Here is a 6219-nt window from a genome sequence, read left to right on the forward strand (position 1 = left end):
CTTGGGCAAGCCACTCCATTGCTTTGGGAAAAAAACCCAACAAAAAAGAGAATGAAGGATGACATCAGCATCATCAACATCATCGTCTTAAATTTATGAAATCATTTTTAGCACCATTCATCTATCAATGTGGCCTGGCCAAGGCAGGGTATTGTGAAAGTACCATTTAGAGGGAAGAACGTGGCAGTTTCAGAGGGCAGGCAGTGTTAGCAACTGTAGGAGAGAAGAATAAAGGGGACTTCATCCTGACCTTTCACAGCTTTGATGTCACTGAAAGAATAGAAAAATCTACGTAACTGTCCCAGAAAACTGTATTAGACACCTGTGCTATGGAACTCCAACTAACAGCTCCACAACAGTCCTTCTTATCCTTAGGGCCTTCTCTTGATCAACACTAATTCATCCTGTCCTTTCTATATCTCAACTAAGTAATTTAGTCTTTAGCCTTGCCACTTATTTTTTTTTAGTAGTTATAAAATCCTGTCTAAGATAAGGTCCTTTAATTTCTCATAATGATATGGAGCTAACTAGGCAAATGATTGAAAGATTTGTGAAACCATGAAACAATTCTGGTATTTAGTGAGGTCAATATCATCTTGGTCTTGAATTTTATGTGGATGAAAAAAATAGCAGCACACTTAGTTATCTCAAGAAAAGAATGACTTCTGGTCTATCTTATCAATGACTTAGAGACGCTCACATTTCTTAGGGGATATTTACTGGCTAGAAGTTGGAAATGATGCATTAAAACTTACTTGATATGCACTGTTTTGCTATTGATTTCTCAGTATCTTTATTTATATATCCCATCCCAGAACCTTGTTACAACTGAGGTTAATCTGGCAACTTTGAAATGAATTCATTTTTGTATTAGAATTAGAAGCTCTAGACTGCATTTGAATGACTTTCCTCATTCATTACAGTGATAAGATTTCTACCTAGTATGATTTCTCTGATGGGAATTAAGGGCTGACTTTTTCCTGAAGGTTTTACCACATTGACTGATGAAGTTTCTCTGAAGTGTGGATTCTCCCATGTACAGCAAGATTGGAGCTTTTTGTGAAAGTCTTTCCACACTGATCACATTCATAAGGTTTCTCTCCAGTGTGAATTCTCTGATGCTCCATATAACTGTCCTTCCTTATAAAAGCTTTCCCACGCTGATTACAATCATAATGTTTCTCTCCAATGTGGATTTTCTGATGTGTAATAAGATGGGAATTCTGTAGAAAAGCCTTGCCACACTGATTACATTCATAAGGTTTCTCACCAGTGTGGATTCACTGATGTATTGCAAGATAGGAGCTTGTGGTGAAGGTTTTTCCACATTGACTACATTCATAAGGTTTCTTTCCAGTGTGAATTCTCTGATGTTGAGTGAGATGAAACTTGTGAATGAAAGTCTTTCCACACTGATTACATTCATAAGGTTTCTCTATTGCAAGATAGGAGCTTGTCGTGAAAGCTTTTCCACACTGTTTACATTCATAATGTTTCTCTCCAGTGTGTATTCTCTGATGTATTGCAAGAGAGGAGCTTGTTGTGAAAGTTTTTCCAGAGTGATTACATTCATAAGGCTTCTCTCCAGTGTGGATTCTCTGAGGTACAGCATGGATTTCTCTCCCAAGTGTAGTTATAGGAACCATCATTCACAACTCTTTGCTTGTGAATTTTTTGCCACCAAAGACTTCTCTTTGCAGCAATGTCTTTTGTTTCAAGTCTGATTTCTCCTAAAAGGAATAAATAATGAATAAACCTATACAATCACACATACACATGTACATAATTGTAAACCCTTCCTCCATTGGCAGAATGTAAATGGATTTACCCAGGGAAAGAAAAGTTTTCAAATTTAAATGGGCAGGTTCAATCATTTGAAAATATCAATAAGCTCACATCTGAAGAATGTTTTTATTTACAAAGAGTTTCATATACAATCACATTGGATTCTCAACTGTGACACGGGGAGGACTGGCATTTTCATTACATTCACAATTCAGGCCATGAATTCAGAGTGGCTGAGACTCACAACCCAAATAACAGCAGCTGAATCAGAATCAAACCATGTGACTGGGCATGCTCTGTTCACAGAACCAGAGAAGCAGTTTCACCACTGTCATTGTCTGCACCTTCAATCATTTCCTCTTATATCTTATATAGGCCAGTGGGGCACAGATATTAAAGATTCCTATTATTTCATAATGTAGCTTATGCATGAGCATACCATAAATACCCTGGGCACCAATTTCCATCATATTTATGCTGCTGCAATATTGGATATCACATGATGAATGCCAGCATGATTTCTTGTAGTTACCTGAGGTGCAAGACATTTTGTTCTGGCTCAGTACTCTTTGGCTAGCTAGCACTTAGTTATTTTTTTTAAATTATCTTTAAATACCTCCGCTCACCAAAACCATAATGAATTCCTTGTAATAAACACAATTTTAAAAAATGTACAGCATTTACCATGCCTTTCCTTTTCTAAGTTAATGGACAACATGCTTCCTGTTAAACTTCTTGCAGCACTTCCTATTTAGTGCTTCACAAAACTCTAGGAGGTTCTAGACAATGGTCCAAGGAGTTGGTGCTAAAAATTTGTTACTAGTATATTGGACAGTAAAAATGGTCCATTTTCTTATAAAGATATTTTGTTTTCAGATAATAAGCATATGCATGCTTTCACCATAACTGGATTCTTTCTGCAGTGATTCCAAAATCAAGGGCAGAGTGCTTTTGGGGATCACGCAGTGATGACATCAGCCTCTACTTCAGTCCAAGTGCAGCATATGCTTTCAACTTGACATGGAATGGCTTCCAAACTTCCAGGATGATTTTTTATTTATGTGTAAATTGTCACTGCAAAGCACAGACTCTCCTTATTTGAACCTATCTTTGTGATAACTGTCTCCCTGAAAGGTTCCTTTTAAAAAAAATGTTTTTTTCTTATTTAAGGCAATGGGCTAAGTGACTTGCCTAAGGTCACACAGGCAATTATTAAGTGTCTGAGGCCACATTTGAACTCAGGTACTCTTGACTCTAGGGCCGATGCTCTATCTACCATGTCACCTAGCTGCCCCTCCCTGGCAAGTTCTTAAATAAGTTGTTTGGAAATTTGTTATTCAGTGGGTTCTGAGTTGCTGGAATTGATTGCCAGCAGTAGAAAAAAGAAACTGAAGTCTGAAGAAATTCTATGCCCACAAAGGTGGTTTTAAAAATACACACTGTCGGGGTGGCTAGGTGGTGCAATGAATAGAGCACTGGCCCTGGAATCAGGAGTACCTGAGTTCAAGTCTGGCCTCAGACACTTAATAATTACCTGGCTGTGTGGCCTTGGCCAAACCACTTAATCCCACTGCCTTGCAAAAAAAAAATTTACAATTGTTTAAAACCAACAAATACCAATGTTTAAAAACAACAACAAAGTAGCATGTCCATTTATAATTTAATATACTTATCATGAGTCAAAACTCAAGTCTTTGATACAGTAACCAGCAACTGATTTTACTGGGTTTTTAAGGAGGTAAAAAGAAACAAAAAAAGCATTTTCATCCCTGAGCAAGAGAGCTAGCCCAGTTCTTCTCCCATTTCCCACCCCATGCGTATATAACCCTTTTTACAATGTTCTGTTTAAAAATCTGAATGCAGCTAAAAGTACAGTGAAAAGTATGCTGGCTGGGTCTTGAGTCAGGAAGACCCCAATTCCAGTCCCATGGTCAGAAAACTCTGTCTCTGTTTCTTCATCTTCACAGCACCTAACTCCCAGGGATATTATGTGCATCCAATGAAATGATATTTATAAAGGGCATGGCCCACAGTGGCTGCTCTGTAAATGCTGGCTAGTTGGATGGAGAACCAGGTCTAAACTCAGGAAGACTCATCTTCCCAAGTTCAACTGTGGCTTCAGCCGGGTACTCTCTGTGTGGTCCTGGGAGAGTCACTTAACCCTTTCAGTTTCCTCATCTGTAAAATGAACTGGGGATGGAAATGGCAATCCACTCCAGGATCTTTGCCAAGAAAACCCTAAATAGGGCCACAGAGGGTGAGAAAAGGCTGAAAAATGGCCAAGAATGGCATCAGCCTTCACTCCTCATGTACTGCTGAATGAGAGAGGAAATCATGAAACCAGGTTGCCAGTTCACCCACAAATTGAGGCTACACCATCTCAGCTGGGCCTTCCTGGGCCAAGACAATTCTTTGACATCCCCCAAGCTGACCCTTTATGCCCTTCACCACAGCAGCTTTGCCAGATCTTTTCATTCAACCCCATTCTCTCCAAACATTGTCCCCATCATCGTTCAGGCACCCATCTCCTTGCACCCAAGTCATGTCCAGCAGCCTAAAGTCTTCCCCAGTCCAGTCATTCCTCCCCCTCAATGTCAAGTTCATCTAACTAAAGTCCCATCTGACCATGTGGCCAACAATGTCAAACATAACATCCTCTCTAGGATTGCTAAACTAACGCCTCTACGAATCTACCATAATCACTACAATCCAGTAGTAGGGGGTCTCCTTTCTGTTTGGTAAATAGGATATCCCACCTCCAGACTGCAGTTTTTCTATCCTGTCACCAGAATGCTGGTCCCAGCAAGAGGCCACCTTCCCCACTCTGCCCTTTCCAATCCTCTTTAACTTTAGGACCTTCTAGCTCCTGACCAACTCTGATTTGTCCTGTCCATAGTGGGTTTCTATGTAGTTTTTGACATGTTATCTGCTCCTCCAGACTGTGAGTTCCCTGAGAGCAGGGGAAAGCCCTGGCCTTTTTCTATGTCCCCAGTACCTAGGGCATAGCATGCAGTAGACTCTTAATAAATGTTTGTTTACTTGAAGAATATCTAAGAACGAGCTCATATAACTAGCCTGACAACCTTTTTCAGGAAAGTTCCATGCCCTAAAATTCCAATTAATAACTTCTTACAGGATCATAGATTGATCCTTTCAAGGCAACTGAAAGACCTTGGAGTCCAAACTCCCTCATTTTACAAATAAGGAAACTGAGGCTGCTCACTGCTTCTGGGAATAGTCCAGGAAGCCACTGCTAACAAATCTGACAAAGAATTTCAAGGCAAGTTTTCCTACTCCCAATTCTTGCTCCCCCACAACACATGGAAGCCTTTTTAAGATCCTTAGCTCTCATCTATCTGCCTTCACCTGACTCACCTGGACAGAGGTTCCTCAGACCTTCTTGCACCTGCATCCATGGGGCTTCCCCTTGATCAAAACAAGAGATCACATCTTCTCTGGGAACTGGAAGCCCTGGACAGGAGGAATCAGAGAAGAGCTGGGAGAGAAACTTGTACTTTAGTTCTTTTTAGGGAAAGGACTGTAGATACCAGAGCTGCTCCATTTGGAGAATCTCTCCATTGGATTCAAAGAAATGTCTTGGTACTCCCTATCAGTACTGATTACCAAGTGGAGGTTGGACTTAATAAGCTCTGAGTTTAGTTCCGTATCTGAGATGCTTCTGCACTGATTTCATCTTTGAATTGAAGCTATGGACAGCTTCAGGAGGAACAAAGGAACTCTCAAGATCCTATCACACGAGAGACAAAGGCCTTTTACTCTACATCTGGACAGCAGGAGGACCCTGTCTCTTAGTCATAGGAAATCATAAATACTTCAAACACTGCCCACTAGGGAATGGAGACTCACAATTACCAGAGCAAGTGCCCTTACCCACAGAGAGCAGATTCTGGGCATTCTCCAGCATCACCTCTTTGTACAACTCCTTCTGAGGAAGGTCCAAGAGGCCCTATTCTTCCCAGGTGAAGTCCACAGTCACATCCTTGAATGTCACCAACTCCTAAATTATCAAAAGGAATAGGACAGGGGCTGCTAGATGGTGCAGTGGATAGAGTACCAGCCTTGGAGTCAGGAGTACCTGAGTTCAAATCCAAACTCAGACATTTAATAATTGCCTAGCTGTGTGGCCTTGCGCAAGCCACTTTAACCCCATTGCCTTGCAAAAACCTAAAAAAAAAAAAAAGAATAGGACAGATAGCTGAAGGCATTTTAAAATTCCTCTAGTCTAACCATCATCAATAGACAAGAGGAAACTGAAGCACAGAGAGGGATTTGCCCAAAGGTCACACCCTTTAAATGTCAGAATCAAGACTTAAAAACTTCCTCAGGAAGACCCTAATAATCAATTGGAATAAAGCTGAGAAAGGACTCCCTATAGAATTGGGGAAAATAGTTAGCATTTACAGAGCAGCTACT

General features: G+C 40.5%; 1 pseudogene; it reads right to left on the reverse strand.

Moving 5' to 3' along the window:
• Positions 1-789: 789 nt before the first annotated feature.
• LOC141497155 (uncharacterized) lies at positions 790-6219 on the reverse strand (annotated as a pseudogene).

This window comes from Macrotis lagotis, chromosome X (genome assembly GCF_037893015.1).
Source record: "Macrotis lagotis isolate mMagLag1 chromosome X, bilby.v1.9.chrom.fasta, whole genome shotgun sequence".
Taxonomy (NCBI): Eukaryota; Metazoa; Chordata; class Mammalia; order Peramelemorphia; family Peramelidae; genus Macrotis; species Macrotis lagotis.